Raw genomic sequence first — 19,992 nt, 5'->3', positions numbered from 1 at the left:
CTGTTATAGCTTTTAAATATGGGACTTTCTCTTAATTCTACTAAGGCCAAAGATACATTTTTCTGAATCAATAACCAACATGATTTTTTTTCTAATATCAATGCGCTATCCAAAATAATTCTAGTGATTCAATCCTTTGAAATGGCTGCCTTAAATTAACCTATTTGGGTAAGTTACATGTTGAAGATGTAATCTCATAAAAATTGCTTGACCTCTTTACTGATAATCAAATATGATTTGCCAAACATATACATTAAGTTGTATCTGAAAGCAACTCAAAGCTATGAAGGCTGTACAGAGGTAAGTCATTTCTCTCTTTCATTATATTTGACTGTCTATTGTTAATGTGTACTTACTCCCTTTTCTCCAATATTTTGTTCATAATCTAACTGATCTACAATCTCTGCTATTCCACATGACCAAACTGGATTATAATAGGATAGCTAGATTTATAGCAGGACATCATTGTGGCACACACAACTGTTTGCCTTTTGTAACCTCATATAGTTACAGTTTAAAAAGCAAATATCCCTCTTTTTATCAGCATTTGTTCATAAACTAATCTGCACTCCTTTGTGTCCTGCTTCAACTAATATTCTAGTGTGTTGCATAGCAAGGAGGATATATAGAATGAGTAGTACAGATTCAGAAAACAAAGAATAAACATGGATATTTTGGCTACCCAGAACATGTTAGAACTCTGGAAAAATATTGCATGCTACAAGGTTTATTCCAAGAAATAAGGTCTTTAAGATATTTTAAATCTATAAACATGGTACAACTGTGTTAGTGAGTTGTCATGTCATCAGCTGGTTCATCAAAATGATGTTCTATATACTTTCACCTACAATAACTTGGTATACCTACCATTTTTCAGCCATTCTAGCTACCAAGCCCATGAGCATTAACTTGTACAAGAAAGATTAAAATATGTGAACTTGCACTGTGTCTCTTAAAGATATTTAAAAGGAGAATGTGTTTGCATATATAAAGCATTGAGTGACAAATACCAGTGGGAATGTTTGGGGTTATCAAAGGGTAGTAAGGAATCATCAGACAACCTGTGTAGGAGATTATATAGGAATGAGAGATGTACTAATTGGCTCACTGAGAGAATGGCTGATGCATGCAATAGACTACCAAACTGCATTTAAGCAAGTACTACTTTAGATAGTCTTAAGAACAACTTGCACACTTATTATGGGAATGACTGTTTTTTCATACTGGCAGGCTACAAAGATGTTATTGCCCTTGCCTAAAATATTGCATGCATGTATGTATGTATGTATATATGTTTGTACACAATTGTTGTTTTTCTATGACTAAAAGAAACATGGACCTTACTATCAGTATTGAGACTATCGGCATAGGGAGTTAATCAGCATTTTCGCCTTTAGCAACAAAGACAAAAATGTTCCTATGTCTCTGATCCATGGTTGTAACTAGCTGGTGGCACACTTGTAACACCTGGGGCAGCAGTGAAACAATTGTACCCTTGTCCCTGTAGCCAGAAGGAAAGACACCAAGCTGCAGTTCTACCTGATCCATCCATCCATCCATCCATCCATCCATCCATCCATCCATCCATCCATCTATCCATCCATCCATCCATCCACAACGCCTTTTTCCCATTTTTACACATAAGATCAGGGTGTCACTTCAGCAGTGACAATCATCTAGAGCCAAGATTTGCCTGATAGGCAGTGCTAATATATAGTTCAAATGTGACTGAAACCACAGCTTTGGCAGATTCACTTACTGCATCTGATGTCTGTATCTCAGAACTGCTTCCCAAACAACTGGTTGTTTTTCTCTCTCTGGTATCACTAATTACACTTCCCCCTTAGACTGACTTATAACTATTTATTAAGCAGTGTGAGGTTAGTGCTTGCTACCAATGCCAGACATAATTTACAGGCCCACTGCAGGTATATCCTGGGCTTAGCAACATTTGCATAAATGCTTAAGACACTTTAAGCAGAGTGGTTATCCTATGGACTAAAAATACACAGAGTAATATGCATTAACAAAGCTTATTTCTCCAGTATGTTATATGCATCTGTTATTGGAGGGCCTATAAAAAGTCAACTTACTAAGCACTATTTTACATACAAGCCCAACCTCCTTACAAAACATTTTTAATATGTTTATTTATAAATTTTAATATAGATAAATCAGGCATATCAATTGAAAGTTAAGTGACATGTAACATTCAACAGATTACATAACAATTTCCACAGACAGTGGAAATTAATCAATTGTTTGTATTCACATTACAGAGAGTGTTTCCAAGGTAGAAAATCACATACACCTTATGCTTAACAGTGCTAAAATTTCATGTAAAAAGAAGAAGGGTCTAATACATGCTTTGAAAATACAAGAGTTGTCCTGTTCTATCAGAATGTAATTAGTCTAATACATTTGTGAAAGAGTAAAGTCCAACAAAACATTATGAATCTCCAAGTGAGTTTTCCTTATTTAAGGTGTGAAGATATTAGATATTGTTATCTGTGCTAGCATGACTAGCTGATGTTTTGTAAATAATTCTAAATAATTGCAAATTACCCTCTGTTACATATGCCAGCATGACCAGCTATAATTAAAATTATCACTCTGATTTATGCAGGATGTTTGAATGTCAATGGTTTTCTGGCTGGCCAAATGTACGTTTTTTAAAAGAGAATTCTGAATGCATGTTATGTCAGATTCAGCGGACCTAGATGTGATGCCATTGTGGCCCAGAGCTGGGAGAATAGAATATTAACTGCAGCTGTTTGTTTATAAAGTCTGATATGAGAGAGTACAATTCTCATAGTGGCTTCTTGTTACTTTTAAAAATCTGCTATAAAAGAAGGTTCTAAGTAGTTGTTTTCTAGAGCTGTTCAGCATTAGTAGTCCAGTTGTTTCCAGAGTAGTTGTTCCAGTCACTGAGGACAAACAGACAGGATAATTTCTATTCTTACCTTGAAGAAGTGAGAGTATAATCATGTCTTGCTGAGTTATTTAGATTAGATAGCGATAATTAGTATTCAGATAGTCATGGAACTACAGCTAGTTATTTAGAGTTTTTATTTTCTAAAATCAGTTTGAGATCTATCCTGTAGTATTATTTTCATATTTTGTGTGTGTGAAACTCTGTTTTTTATTGGAATCAGTTATTCAGTAGTTACATGATTTAAATCTTTTTATTTATTATTAAATATTTTACTACCTCTCATTTTGGCTGATTATTTAATGAATGCTTTTAATAACTTGAAAGTGTTTATGCCTATTGTGATAACCCCAGGGCCACACAGAAAAGCCTTACTGCTTGGGTTAAATACTACCATTTGTATCAATATCTATTTTACCCAATTTAATTGAACACCCCTTTTGAAATGTATTGTGATATTTCACTGGTGGCAGCCATTACCTTGTAAACTGGACAAAGAAATACAGCAGGTAAATCTATGTCAGTCTTTCCCAAGAGTGTATGTCTGTCTGAGTATCAGACATTTAAGAGTGAGTGTGTAACATACCTAAAACTGGGACACACTGTTCTGCAGTGGGTAGTGCTGAGACCCATTTGGGTACCTGGAGTGAAGCATATAGTCGACTCCCAGGTTTTGGAACCAGTTCCTAGTGTACTCTTAGGGATAATTATATCTCTGTATCACTGCTTTTAGTGACACTCCCTTACTGGAGACAGGGGTGAGGATTACAACTTCATAGTTATTACCCCAGGGTGGAGGATTGCAACTTCTTAGTTACTACCCCAGGGTAAAGAGGGCTTGTTATATATTGGTGCCAGCAGTGTGGGACTTTAATTGAGCTTTAATTTCATGTGGATAGTTGTCACTGAGCTGTACACTTTCAACAGACAGAAAGTAAACATACAGATTTTCATTGTCACAAAAGGTTTATTCATCTTTTTTTCATTTTAGTCAGGGACAACAGGCAAAGATGTCAGCAGAGGATTATAGCAAGCTGACAAGGAACCAGTTGGCCAAGGTTTGTGAAGCCAAAGGAGTGGTGCAAGCCAACCTGACTAAGGAACCAATGATCTCAGCTGTAGTTGCAGCCACAGAGCAGACCAGCAGCTGGGAGCATATCCAGTATGGCATTTGGAATAAGCAGCCTTCCAAAACAAGACAGTTCACCTTTTCCTCAGAGGACTTAAAAATCTGTCTGGAGTTAAACAGACTTGATCTGGGGGCTGAGGAGAGAGAGAGATAGAAAAGCAGCATTAGTATGAACTGTGACATTTGGAGGCTGAGGAGAGGGAGAAGCAACATCAGCATGAACTGTGACATTTGGAGGCTGAGGAGAGGGAGAAGCAGCATCAGCATGAACTGGAGGCTGAGGAGAGGGAGAAGCAGCATCAGCATGAACTGGAGGCTGAAGAAAGGGAAAGAGAGAAGCAGTGTCAGTATGAACTGTGGCATTTGGAGATGGAAGCTGAAGAAAATGACAGGCAGAGACAGCAAGAAAAGGTACTTCTAACCCTTCAACAGGGTCATAGAAGTAACGGAGAAGTGAATGACCATATCACAGAAGCCATAAAATTCAATATACAGTTTCCACAGTACAGGGAGGGAGATGACTTTGATAGTTTTATTTATATAGTTGAGAGGGTATGTAAACTGTTTAATGCCAATTGAGGGCTCTGGGTATGGTTCCTGACCCCCTTAATTCATGGTAGAGCTGTTAATGCAATTGCCAAACTGGCTGATATTGATTGATTGAATTACATTAGTGTAAAACAATGTTTATGTGATTGTTTCAAATTAACCCTGAAATGTGTAGAAAAAAAATCCATGAACATAGATGCAAAGCAGATGAAAGTGTATGTGATTACATTGGTGATTTAAGTACTTACTTTCACAGATGGGTGAGTGGGTGTCAGGTCACCATTTTTAAAGGACCAACAGACCTTTTGGTGAGGGTACAAGCTCTCAGCACTTTGCCTGAGGACATGAGGATCTGGTTGGCAGACCGAGAGTGTAACTCTGCAAATGAGTTGAAGTGAATAGTGGATCTCTACTTGGCAGGCAGAGCACCACTGCATAAGTAAAGGATACCCAGTGCTGCTCATAGACATAAGGGAACCCATGGGGGGCAGCCTAAACCACTCTAACAGAATTCACCAGTAAAAGGGGAAGCCACTAATTCAAGCACACAGTCAGGATGAGGGATTAGATGTTTCAAATGTAATCAGAGGAGTCATGTAGAGTACAAATGTCCATTGAAGCAAGGGGAGAAACAACAGGTGAGGGAGTGAGCAAGAGGGAATGACAGAATGTCAGTGGCAAGTTGTCTAGAAACAACAGAGATGCCAAACTGTCAACAAAATTTGTATCCTATCTTAGTGGATGGAAGACAGGCAACTGATAAGAGAGAGAGACATAGCTTCTGATATAACCATTGTGAGGCTGCAGTGGTTAAGGAGGAGCAGTACTTGCTTGGGCAGTCTATTCCAGTGAAAGCTTTGAGTGGGAACCAATTCCAAGTACCTTTGGCCAGTATTCATCTTGACTGGGAGGGTGGAAAAGGGAACAAGAAAGCAGGTGTGTTTGAGGATATTCCCGCCAATGTTTTAATAGGGAATGATTTTGATAATGTAGTACCTTGTGTGCATGCAGTTACCTGCAGTCAAGCTTGGAGACAGGCATGTAGGTCTGGTAGTTTGAGGGGAGACACAGACAGATCATGTGCCTGAAGCTGGGGCAGGTGAATAGGTTACTTAATGGAGGCACCTACCTTGTAGCAGTGAGCCTGAAGGTGAACCACAGCTTCTGGTAGGTACTGGTGTTCTCATGGACATGATGACTGCAAGGACAGAGGTAAGTAGTAGTACCCAGGCTGACAGCGGGGTCCCCTGTCTAAATGTTCTAGGCTTTGCTGGGAGAGGTTGCAAAGACAGAGTTGAGACAAGTTCAGCTTTCGGATTCTACTTTACAAGGCTTGAGAGAGGTAGGTAAGGAGGCACCTGATGCTCAAGGAAAGGAAGAGACTGAGGGGGATCTGGGGATTGATCTTCTCATTGAGGCTTGGACTGACACTTCTGTGAGACAGGTAGCAATATCTCAGTGACTATCCTATATTCAGGTCAGGAGTGGCCTTAGGTCAACTGGTGCCCTAGGCAAAAGGGCTCCACAATGCCCCCCACCATACCACCTAGTGCCCCTATCCTGGTATACCTACATTAAATAAACACTGAAAAAGCTCCCTGCTAGAGCGGCGCCCTAGGCAACCGCCTAGTTGGCCTATACTTAAGGCTGGCTATGATTCAGGTTAAAGAAATATGAACAGTGGTACAGGAGGCATGTTCACTGGGAAACCTGGGTCCACCCACCTATTGCAGCATCATGTGGATATAAAACCCAAAAGGCCTATTAAGCAAGCTCCTCATATGGTACCTAAGTGAGTCCAACAGACTTTGAAGGAGGAGATAAAGGAGATGTTGGAGCTGGGAGTAATCCAGGAGTCCAGAAGTCCTTGGACTTCTCCAGTCGTGTTGGTACCGAAGAATGATGGTATTTAAGATTCTGCATAGACAACAGAAAGTTAAACAATTATACAGAGTCAGATGCATACCCCTTACCTAGAACAGATGAAGCTTTAGAACAGTTGGGTGGGGCTAGGTATCTGACCACTATTGATCTGACCATGAGATATTGGCAGCTGCCCTTGACTCGTATTGCTAGAGACAGGTCAGCTTTTGTAATACCTTTCAATTATATGATTTTACAAGGATGCACTTTGGGATAACAAATGCCCCAGAAACCTTACATTAAGTTAGTAGATCGTATCTTAGCAGAAGCAGAAGCAGAAGATTATGCTCTTGCCTATTTGGATGATAGTGCCATTTATAGTCATTCCTGTGACAAGAGCATCTTCAACATGTTAGGGAGGTCTTAGGCAGATTAAAAAGGGCAGGGTTGACCATTAAGCCTAGAAGTCTCAGATGGGTATGGCAGAAATCTCCTACCTAGGACATACAGTAGGGAGTGGTAAGATTAGACCAGAACCTACCAAAGTAGAGATTATTCAGGCATGGCCTGTCCCTGTTACCAAAATCAGTTGAGAGCATTCCTAGGGACAGCAGGGTACTACAGAAAATGTGTTGCCAACTATAGTACAATAGCTGTACCCTTTGCTCACCTAACAAGGAAAAACAAGTCTGATAAGGTAGTGTGGGCCACAGATTGTGAGTAGGTATTCCAAAAGCTTAAAAAAAGCTTTGGGAAGACCCCCAGTGTTAGCCAGTCCAGATTACAGCAAGGACTTTGTTGTGCAGGTAGATCCTTCAAATTATGGGGTGGGGGCTGTACTCAGCCAGGTTTCCTCAAAGGGAGAACAGCATCCCATGGTATATCTCAGCCATAGACGGCAACCAGGGAGGAATGTTATGCAGCTGTGGAGAAAGAATGACTATCCATAGTATGGGCATTGTAAAAGCTTCATCCTTAACTGTATGGAAAAAAAATCATTGTAGTTACAGACCATAACCCTTTAACATGGCTAAATAGAGTCAGTAAGCAAAATGCCAAGCTACTGAAGTTGGTCATAGGGTTATAAGTATATGACATGATGGTGCAACACCATAGTGGGGTCAATAAAGCTAATGCAGATGGACTGTCAAAAAGGGGTATGGGTTGATACATTTTCAGTCAGCCCCATTTTTCTCAAGAGATGATTTTCCAGGGTCACTTGAAAACCTAGCTTGATTCTTCAAAGGGGGGCAGAAATGTGAAGATATTAGATATTGTTATCTGTGCTAACATGACTGGTTGAAGTTTGGTAAATAATTTTAAATAATTTCAAATTACAATGTGTTACATATGCCAGCATTACTAGTTAAAATTTTGTAAATAAGTTTGCTTTTATATTTTCAATCTGATTTATGTAGGATGTTTGAATGTCAAACAAGTCAGCTGACTAGATGTGCTGTCATTGTGTGCCAGAGCTGGGAGAGTAGAATCTTCACAGCAGCTGTTTGTTTACTTTTCAAAGATTGATATGAGAGAGTAGAATTCTCATAGCAGCTTCCTGTTACTTTTAAAAATCTGCTATAAAAGCAGGTTCTGAGTAGTTGTTTTCCCAAGCTGTTAGTAGTCAAGGGTTTTCCAGAGTAGTGGTTCCAGTTGCTGAGGACAGACAACAGCCTGGAGCATGAACATACTTCCTCATTTTGCCTTGCAGAAGTAAGAGTATAATCTTGCCTTACTGAGTTATTTCAATTAGATAGGGACAATTTATCTTCAGATAGTTAGGGAATCTTCAGATAGTTAGGGAACTATAGCTAGTTAGACATAGCTGTTTTTCTAAAATCAATGTGAGATCTATCCTGCAGTATTATTTTCATGTTTCCTGTGTGTGAAACTCTGTTGTTTATTGGCATCAGTTATGCAGTATCTACATGTTTTAAATCCTTTTATTTATTATTAAATATTTTACTACCTCTCATTGTGGCTGGCTATTTAGTGAATAATTTTAAAAACTTGAGAGTGTTTATGCCTATTGTGATAATACCAGGGCTACTGCAAAAATCCTTGCTGCTTAGGTTGCATGCTACCATTTGTATCAATTTAATTGAACACCCTTTTTGAAGGGTGGGGGCAGCTGTTACCTTGTAATTTGGGCAAAGAAACACAGCAGGTAAATCTGTATCAGTCTTTCCCAAGAGTGTGTGTATGTGTGGATATCAGACATTTAAGAGTGAGTGTGTCATATACCTAAAACTGGGACACAGTGTTCTGCAGTGGTTAGTGTGGAGACTCATTTGGGGACCTTGAGTGAAGCATATTGTTCAGTCCCAGATTTTGCAACCTGTTCCCAGTGTGTTCTTAGGGTAAATTGTGTATTTCTATCCCTGCTTTAAGTGATACTCCCTTACTGGAGATGGTGGGATTGAGACTCCTTAGTTACTGCCCTGTGGTAAAGAGGGCTCGTCATATAAGGAAATGTCTGTCAAACTGCTGTATTGTATTTTACTGTATTGGTTTGTCTTGAATAGTTCAGTGATTTAGCTATGATTTGTTTGTTGTACAACTATAGTTATTTTTCTTGGAATTCCCGATAAATGGCTTTTATGATTGATAGGTTTCACTAGTTACCATTACAAGATTAATATCAAACCACAGTGTCTCTTTGAGTATCTGCAGTAAGTTAACGATTTAGCACTTCACTGGTTTATGTTTCCATACAGATATATTAAATATAAGTCCATATATGTGTGTATATATATATATATATATATATATATATATATATATATATATATATATATATATATATATCACAATGTCATTGCTGATATGATCGACACACATATGTATTAAAGTAACTTTGCTAAAGTTCATTTTTGTGAAAAAAAATGTTGAAATCACAACAGCGAATGCACACCAGCATTCACTGTTGTGAATTTGCCATTTTGAGTGGAGCTTGCACTATAGTGGGGATCGGGAAATGTACACTTTCCCTCACTTTACTGTGATCTCAGAGTTTGTATATATAGGTAACAAGGGGTATGGGGGTGCAGCCCCCCCACATTTGGGGTGCAGGAGGGCTTGCTACTTTTGTAGGAAAAACCTGGAAGTACAGGTAGTTTCGGTAAAGTCGACATTTCTGAGTGTTGAACTTCTTAAAGTCACAGTTTCACAATTTTGATTATTTGCAAGGTGGTGTTTTTGGCATTGTGGTTTGGGTTAGTAAACAGTCTTAGATGTGGTTTTCAACATTATGAAGGTAAGCCTATATATTTTTTTTTTAATTTTGAGTTTCCACAGTCTCTAGGTTCTGAGTTCAGTATTATGAATTTTGGGATTGTGGATTTTCAAAATTAAAAAGTGGACCTATATATATATGTATATATATATATATATATATATATATATATATATATATATATATATATATATATATATATATACACACACACACACACACACACATATATATATATATATATATATATATATATATATATATATATATATATATATATCTTGTGTGTGTGTGAAATTTAGATAAATCATTCTATACAAACTAACAACAGTAGAATTGATATCAACAAAGAAGGTGAAAAGAAAACAAAAAAGAAAGTAACAGTAAATTTCTAGCCTTCTATTCCTCTAACCCACATTTGGAAAAAAAGGCGAGTGAAATATATTTACACTAGACATAAATACATTTATAAATTTGTCAGACACTATGGGCTAAGAATAGATCCAGGATCTATATTAGGAAATGAAAGTGGGGCATCTCATTACTATGGCGTTAGCAGTACAAAGGAATTAACTGTGTACATATATTGAAGTTCTATTTTTTTTTTTCAATAATCGTTTTTATTGTTTTACAAAACCATTATACATTTCACACACTATTTACATTATGTACAATACTGCTTCCAATGTTTTAGTTCCATTTTGAATTTCCCTATTATACATTAAGAATAAATATCATTTTAACCAAGTACAGGAAAATAAAATAACAAAAAATTAAACATAAAAGCATCTACTATAGACAATTATAAACCAACTCAAGCCAATAATTTGTATTACTTCTACATTTTCTATCTAATCCAAGAATGTGTTGGTACACATACAGAATGTCCTGACGGAAAGTGGATAGGAACCGCTACGCCAAAATAATATTAAAGATTTGTTCCCAAATTTTTATGCTGTTTATACTTTTCTTATTATTTCTAATTAACAATTTGTGCGCTAATATATGCTTAATCGCTAACAGCCTGAAATTCTGCCACGACACCTGTGCTGGGTTCAACCAATTTGTGGCTATATATAATTTCATTAGTAAACTAATATTCATAATTACAATCTTTTTTGTTTTGTCCAAATTCTCCGGTTGAATATGTAAAATCAGAAATTCCCAGGAGAGTGTTGAGTTTTGGTAACCCATTTTTTGTAGCTGTAACTTTAATGGGAAGTTCTATTTAATTTTAGACACTCTGACCATTTATAACAGACTTGTGATTGCTTGTATTTTTACTTAACCACCTTGATTTTAGCAGCATAAATTTTTGCCAGTAATTACCAACATTCTTTTATAACAGAAGGAAACATAGTCTTCAACGTCTTGTACATAGGTTCATAGGTGTGTACTAGCTAATGGCCCTGGAGCATTTACAAGCCTGGCCCATAGGATTACCCTGGCATCATGCCACCCAACCTTAGTTCCCAGTGCCTCTGTTGAGTAAAGCCACTGGAGTGATCATTGGGGTGAATTTTCTATTTCCCATCCACTCATTAAGATTTCTCTTGAAGATGCCAGTGAGGTGCTCTGCTTGACATGTATGGAAAGTGTATTCCATAGCATGGGCAGTCTCTGGGTTATGAACCTGTCCCTGCAGCATGTTCTGTTGATTGTGGTAATGAGGTTGAGGTCTCTGGAGAGTGTGGGCTGGAGGGATTGGGATTTCTTTAGAAGTAGCATTTCTAACAGAGCTGGGTCAGACATGGCTTTGTAAGTCAAGCAGAGATCGCCTCTAAGTAGGCGATATGAGACAGAGAATAGTTGGAGTTTTTTGAGTCTGCCCATATAGGACAAATGTTTAAGGCCTAGGATCCTCTTTGAGAGGTTCTTTTGTGGCCTCTCCAGTTGTTGCAGGTGTTTAGTGAGGAACATGTCATATGGGGCATTGTACTCAATGATTGGCCTAATAAGGGGAGAGTAGAGGGAGACAATGACCTCTTTCTTCCTGGATGCAAAACCCTTATGAAACATTATGACATCTTCTGTTGGTTTCTTGCTGTTACTTGCATTTACATGCATGCATACCACAGTTCATTTAACTATTTATTGTAATCAACTAATCTTATTACTGTATTGTACTGAGTACAATTAATACATGAAGATAACTGTTTCAGTTAATACGCTTTACTTTCACATTTTCTTTTCAAATCTACAAGCATGCAACACAGATGTTGTCAGCTCTCTATGGCAAATACACCAAAGCTTGTTTACTGTTACACTCATATTTATACCAGAAAGTTTGATATTTTTCTCAAAGTCTGATGTATAACAGTTCTTTCTTTGTATAACAGTTTTCCTTTATTCCCTTGTCCTTGGTTCTTTGTAGTTTGATGATCCATGGAAACTCAGTCTTGCATTATCTGAAACATTTTGTTCCAGCACTATCTGATGTTCCAAAGTTATCTTGCTTGATGTTACATCTCTTTACTTCGTTGATGTCATTCCATCTGTCATCTGGGCAGTTATTTTTACAGACTTTGTTTCTCAATAACATACTCCTTTACATGGATGCCAACATTCTGACTAAGCTATATATGCTTGCCAGTACACTATTTTTCTGCATTTTATACTACTTCTAAATTAACCCTTTATATTTCATATCATTCTTGAAGCTTTTTATTCAAGCTAATTATTATGCTAAGAACAGTTTAAATGGAGACAGAATATGATTTTCATTCAATTCCCCATTTTTTTTATTTGTTTGAGGAATGGACTAAACTTCAGTTAAAGAAAATACTGCATTTGTTTTATCAGCATTGCTATTTATAGCATTTACTACTTTGCTCATATTTACAATCATAACTTGTTGAGTTATTGCAACTCTTTGTAACCCGCAGCATATAAAACAATTTTAAGTCATTATTATTATTATCACCCCTAAAACTATCAGCACAAGATGTATTAACCAATTTAGCAATTTGGTCCCAGATGATGTCCATCTTGTGAATATGTCCCACCAATTATGTGTCAGATTCTGTTTTTGTCTTTTACTGTTAACACTGGGTTATTTGAAACCACACATACAAACTGTGGAGCCACTTTAACAAACATTTTGAAATTTGAAGGCAATATTGTTTATTTATACTAAATTGTAATCTGTCTATTAAAGATACTTGTAATGACTTACTAAATAGTAGGATTTCCTTGTGCTTGTAAATGTATAATCTGTGAGATATCTTGTTTTACTAGTTTTTATACCAAGCTCTTTTAAATCTGCATTTGGTATCTTTAAAACTAGGAAAAGTAATATTGAAGTACAATGTTGTAATTTGGTATTGCTGTCCTATCATGGTGCAAGTGGATGGTATTTTTACCATTTGATCTGTATGAAGTACTGGCCTGTATCCCAAAATGTTAAGTATTTTAACCCATGTTCCTTTTCTTGTATTACTGTGTTGTTTATACAAATACCCTTTTTCCCCTGTTGAGTTTATTCTTATTTTTGAGTTATTGTCTACACACTGACATTTTTGCATGATGTCTTTCCTTGTCAGAACTGTTATACTTTTAAGGTAATGTACAGTATCTAATAGAGATACAGTGTTGAATGCTGTGTGCCTTGTCTCACCGCTGCATTTTATCTATAGTCCTTGAAGCATGTTTCAGACACTGAACAGTCAGTTTGTCTCAAGCTGTACCAGAATATATGTATGCTAGCAAACAGAAATACAAGTATTTAACTAACTATATTATTTCTACATATATTATAGCAACATATGTGTATATGCATCTAACTAGCAAATAGATGTGCACATGCATTTATACATTTTTAAACATATCTATCACTGTATACATTGTACAGCATTGATGTGGTAATTCGTGGAAACAGGGTTTTTCCCAAAGGGGATGATGACACATTTTTTGGCATTTAGGTTAAGGCCATGGTTCTGACACCAGTTGTTGGTCTCAGTGAGGCTTTCATGTAGGATGTCATCATCACTTGGGAAGTTAATAATAGCTCCCAACTTGTAACTGTCTGTGAACTTTGTCAGCCACAGTCCCTTCGTGTTGGCTTGGACTTCAGAGAAGTAGATACCAAACAGGAGATGACCCCGGACTGAACCCTCTGGGACTCCATTCATGACTAGTCAGCAGTCTGACTTGGAGTCAGCTGCTTTCACACTGTGGGTTCTACCTGTGAGCCAGTTTGCAACCCACCTAGTTATATAGGGGTTGGTGCCTAGCTTAGTGAGTTTTTCTATGATTCCTGAGTTGGGGAATGGCATCAAAGGTCTTGGCCAGATCAAGGTAGGCTGTATGAACCACCTTGCCTTCATTCACAGCTCTGGTGACTGACTCAAAGAAGTTGTCCAAGTTGAGCAGGCATGAGCTACCCTTCACAAAACCAAAATGTGTGGTATCCAGAGTTTGGAGATTCCCTATATCCTTGTTTATTAGGTCCATGATGATGTGTTTCACAGCTTTGCATATCAGACTCATCAGGCTAATGGGGTGATAGTTCCAAGGATCTGTAGTCACTCCTCCTTCGTGGAGAGGGATGAATGCAGCTGTGCACCATTCAAGAGGGATAAAGCCTGAGGTGAGGCTGTAATTGAACAGGACACACAGATGAGGTGCCAGTTCACTCTGCAGTTCATGTAGAACACAGCCAGGGATATTGTCAGGTCCCATAGAAGCTGTTTTCTTGGCTTTGGACAGTGTCGTTCTAACTTGTGACAAGCTTTTTGTCAACAGTTAGGCAATACATAAAACATCAGAAAGTTCTTCTGCCAGGGTAAAACTATATATTACTAAGTCTCTTTTTGATAAATCTGTCTGTAGATGTAACTTCCCCATTTGCTCCGAGAACACTTCCCAAAACACCTTTAACCGATCACAGTCCCAAATTATGTGCCTCCAATTGTCTAATATGCCATGCCCAGGTTCTTGATATCTATAGCGAGTTTGGTCATATGTTGGAAGAAGGTAATGAATACCATTTGGGGTTATAAACAACTTATGTAAGCATTTCCACACAAATAGCATCCATCTTGGTGATGAAGTTAACTTTGATGGAAGCCTTACGCCATGGGCAAAGTCATTCTTAACATAATTGTCAAAAACAGGCCTATTATACATTAGCTTCATCTCATTCTCTGGGTTGAAATGTACTTCTAGCAGCAGCTGATATTGCTGAGATATGCTGATGAAAGTCAATGTAATTGCTGAACATCTTTGTTATTAAAACAAAAAGAGAAGAACCCACTACTATGCTAACTTGCTGATATCTTGGGGTAAAAGAGGAGTGGTCTGAGGTACAACAAATGGCCACAGCAGAGTCACCCACCTGCAGCTGAGGCAAATTGTTAGCCTGCTGTGGGGGTACAGGCTGTTTGCTTAATTTTTTTCTTTTTGTGACTGGAAAAAGGACTGAAAATGGGACCAGTAGTCTGTTCCAGGGGCAAGCTGAAAATGATGCCTCTCTACCAGGGAAAGAGAACCAGCAGTTGCTGGTAAGCACTACTAGTCCACCAATGTTACTTTTTTAACAGAAAAGGCAAAGTAAAAAAGCACTTTAAAGCACTATGCCAAACACACAAATGTAAAATAAACACAATTTCTCCACATAAAAAATGTTTTCAGTTACTTTATGCCACTTATAAACTGACAGAAGAAAGTGCTTAATTTAAACGTATGTTACAGTCTTGATCCAGTCCATTAAAATACCAGCTTTAAAATAACTTTCCTGAACAGGAAAGCAATACGGTACCAAAATTAAGACAATTAAAGTAATTTTCTCCAAAAAGGAACTTATCTACCAAACAAAGCAAAACACAAGCCAACTGTTGATCATCAAGGCCTCAGAGGAGTGTGCTCTTCAGCAGCAGTAAAGCTCTGAAGGGACTTGCACTCAAACTTGTCTTTTAGTCAGCTCAGATAAAGCTATCTGACAGCTTGGGTGCATGGAAGGTGACCTGAAGCTTTGGAAGCTGGCTGGCTGTTATAGCCGTGGTAGGATATAACCCTTATAGTTAAGGCTACTACAGCAATGATCAATATCGTGAACACCAATAATGAGCAGCTAGGATCCAATAACCACAGCTGGGTTCATAAGAATCTCTGCATTCTTTTGTCTAATTTCCTCAAGGTTGCTCAAGGGATGTAAAATGGAATCCTTGGAGTATAATAGAAGTTTTGCATAAAGAATCACTTTAATGAGGTGTGGTTTGAATTCAAAAGAAATGGGCCATTCATTTCATTCTTTAATACAATCATTCATGATTTTCTGAATTAAATGAATATGGAAATGTCTAGTTTTGGGCAGAGTGTGAGCTAGCGAGATACTCAAGTATCTGAAACTAGGTGGGTTAATAGGGAAATTAGATTCAGTTTGTTCTTCAAGGTGGGGTGGAAAAAATTATAAACATTAAGATAGATTTAGATTGGTTTATTTTATAACTAGAGATAAGATTCCAGCTCTGCAGTTTACTCCAGCATAACTGTAAGGTAATACTTGGGTTGTCTAAGAAGTGCAATAAATCATCTGCAGATAATGCCATGCCACTAAGATTGTGAGATTTTTTTTTGTATCACCATGGTGACAGCACACAGTTGGATTGCTAATGGGTGGATTGCTAGCACAAACAGAAAGGGAGCCAGAGAGCAACCTTGTCTCACAATACAGGTGGTGGAAAGTGATTGAGATATATATGGACCAATCTTCACCACAGCTGCAGAAATGGCATATGCTGTTTTAAGTGCATCGACAAAGGACAGAAGAAAAACAAGTCTGGTTAAAATATGATATAAATAGAAGCATTTGATAGTATCAAATGCCTTCTCAGTATCTGCTGACAATAGCGTTGTCAGTCTGCTCTTATTTTTCCCCCATTGCTGCCATTGTGCTGCCTAATAATGTTATAATATGCAACCCTACCCATTACAGCACCCTCTTGATCTGAGGCAACCAATTGCAGAAGATGTGGAGCAATTCTTGATGCTAAGAAATTCACATATATTTTGATATCACTCTGAGTAAAGAGATAAGCTGATAGTGAGAAGGCAAATTTGGATCTTTACCTGGTTAAAGCAGAGGAAGTATTAATGATTGCTTCCATGAGGATAGATACTGGTAATTTCTTGATGTGATGATATATGCCATCCAGAATAGATCTAGAGCCCGGGGAAGTTATGTTCTATATACATTAGCATGTAGCCTGTCTGCCACTGGGGCTCTATTAGGCTTTACAGAATGTGCAAACTGTATATCAGCACTCTGACTGGAGAAAGTACATTCTCCAGCAGGGTATTAATGTACATGTGAAGATATGGGTGAAGACTGCCAGCCTAGCCAGATAAAATTTTGGAGACAATTCTGTCATCTGTAAATATTAATGTAAACCACAGGCTTGTTGTCTTAAATGGTAAAAATAGTGTTACATGAGGAACTGCAAAAATGTAACAACAGTGCACTCTGCTGTAAGGAAGCTAAGTCAAGCATTTTATGACTGTCTTTGATCTTTAAAGTTAGCTCCAGCCTGTCTAGATGAAGGAATTCTTGCTATTGCTTTAAGGCCAGAGTAATGGCCAGAATTTGCATGCATAAATGTCCTTAATGGCTTTGCTTCCTGACCTGCTGTGAGCTTACTAAAGAATGTAGCCGGTTAGCCTGGGAAACCCAGGGAAATGTAAAGAATGATATAATGAAAAACAGGAATGTGATTTTAAAAACTGAGGGAATCAGAGATCATTACGCAGTTTTGTCTTGACCATCCAACTCATCAGCACTCTGCCTGTGTTCTATATGTTAGTTTATCTTAGACTTGTGTTTTCTCTTAGAAATAGCTAGAAACTAGAAAGATTAGACTAAGCCTTTTTCTGTGATGGCAGAACTGTACTACTGAATTATTTTAAGTATTTCTCTGTGATCTCTTGGCTAGCACTGTGTAGTGAAAAGTATTGTCTTGTGTTTTTATTATTTATTAAATATTTTAAACCTGTTTAACTGTGGCTGTTTTTTGTAGAGATAATTTAAGCTCTTTAGAGTACTTGCATACCTTTGGTAAAATTGTACAAAGCCACTCCAATAGCTTTACCCATGGGCTATACTACCAATTGGATAATATTGCATGGTAATAATTGGATACCCTTTTAAGGGCCTTTGAGTAGCTGATAATTATTAGTGGGTGGTGGCAGCTGATACTACCATATAGTCTGGGGAAAAGGGGCACAGCTGGAGAATGTGTGCTAGCCTTCCCCAGGAGTGTCTGTGTGGTTGCATAAACTCTTCTCAAAGTGTGTGGGTGTGTGTGTCAGCTACTTAGGCAGGGACATGAAGCACTGGTTGGACAGAGAGGTTGCTGGAGGTTTTAGCTTGCCCACTAGGCTGAGATCTGGACCCTATAGCTGTGCCAGTGGGGAGTCTTATTAGAGAGCTGAAGAGCGAGGGAGCGACCAGCCCTGGACTGACTGTGATCTCTGTGTGCTCTTAAGGGAAATTGCACTTTACTGTGTGTATTTGTTATCCTCTCTTCCTATATGAGATGCCTCTCACTGGTGTTAGTGGTGAGGATTGAGGCTCCTTGATTGCTGGGCCAGGGCACGGGCATCACATATTAATTGTTTGGCAGTGGCAGGATATCCACATCACATATTAATTGGTTGGCAAATACTAATTGGCTTTTAGTGGTGTGGGTAGAGTGAATTCCTGTAGCTTGTGTACAGTGAGCTCTGAAGGTGTTTTGTACTCTAAATCAGTCACGCCTAGTTAGACAGGGTGAGCAGGCAGCATGTCAGCAGAGGAGTATGGAAAGCTGACAAGGAGCCAGCTGGCGGAGATGTGCCAGGCTTTGGGACTGGTATATGAAAACCTAACTTAGGTAGACCTGATTGCAGCCTTGGTTACAGCTGCATCAGAAAACAGCAACCAGGAGGACAATCAGACTGGCAGTGGAGATATAAATCCCTCAGAGAATGGACAGCTCAACCTTTCTGCAGAGGACTTAAAAATCCATCTGGAGCTAAAGAGATTTGAGATGGAGGTCAGACATTTGGAGATAGAAGCCAAGGAAAAGGAGCAGCAGAGGAGGCATGACAGGGAAATGCTGACTTTTCACCAGAGTCATGGAGGTAATGGAGAAGGGAGTAACTAGACCCCAGAAGCACAAAAGGTCAGTAAATTTCTTCTGCAATTTAAAGAGGGGGATAATTTTGATAGTTTCATTCATATGTTTGAGAGGGTATGCAAACAGTATAGTGTTGACCAAAGGCTCATGGTATGGTTCCTGACCACCTTACTCCATGGTAAAGCTGTAACTGTTTTGTCAAAAATGTCTGACACATATTTTGATTATACTGCTGTTAAAAGTCACTTGTTAGAATTGTTTAAGCTAACACCTGAAATGTATAGGAAAACGTTTCATGAGCATAGACACAAAGTAAATGAAAGTGTGGGTGAATATGTTGCTGAACTGAGCACTAATATCCATAGGTGGGTGAGTGGATGTCAGGTCACCACTTTTGAATGGCCAGCAGACCTTTTGGTGAGGGAACAAACCCTTAGCACTTTGCCTGAGGACATGAGGATCTGGTTAGCTGATAGACAATGTGCTACTTCAGATCAGTTGGGGAAGAAGGGAGACCTATACCTGGCAAACAGTGTAACCCTGCACAGGAAGGGGACCCCCAGTATTGCTCATAGGTCAAAAGGAACCCATGGTCCGCAGCACAGACTGCCTCAACAGAATCTGCCAGTAGCAGGGGAAGCCACTAGTCCAGGTACACATCCAGGACCTAGGGTTAAATGTTTTGAATGCAGCCAGTGGGGCCATGTGGCATACATGTGTCCACGGAGGCAAGGTGGGAAAGAAAAGGTGAGGGAGCCAGTAATTTAGAAAAGCAAAATTCCAATAGTATGTTGTCTTGAGACAACAAGGGTACCAAACTACCATCCTGGAGATGTCTTGATAGGGAAGGATTTGGATGAGGCAGCATCATGTGCATATGCAGTTACACACAGTCAGCCTAGGAGACAAGCATGTAGGTCTGGTAGCCTGGAGGAGAACCAGACAGACTGCAAAATTGCAGCCATGACTGGTGAGGTGGTTACTTCAGGGAGGGAGCTACCCTATAGCAGTGAGACTGAAGGTGAGCCACAGCTGCTTGGGGGTACTTATTATCCCTTGGACAGAGTGACTGCAAAGGTAGAGGTGAGTAGGAGTACCCAGGCTGACAGTGAGGCACCACTGTCAGAGGATGCCAGACTTCCTGTGGAAGGGGAGCTGGGAAGGGTTACAA

The sequence above is a fragment of the Protopterus annectens genome, chromosome 10.part0 (assembly GCF_019279795.1).
Source record: "Protopterus annectens isolate FY-2018-M chromosome 10.part0, PAN1.0, whole genome shotgun sequence".
Lineage (NCBI taxonomy): Eukaryota > Metazoa > Chordata > Ceratodontiformes > Protopteridae > Protopterus > Protopterus annectens.
This window is presented reverse-complemented; position numbering follows the sequence as displayed.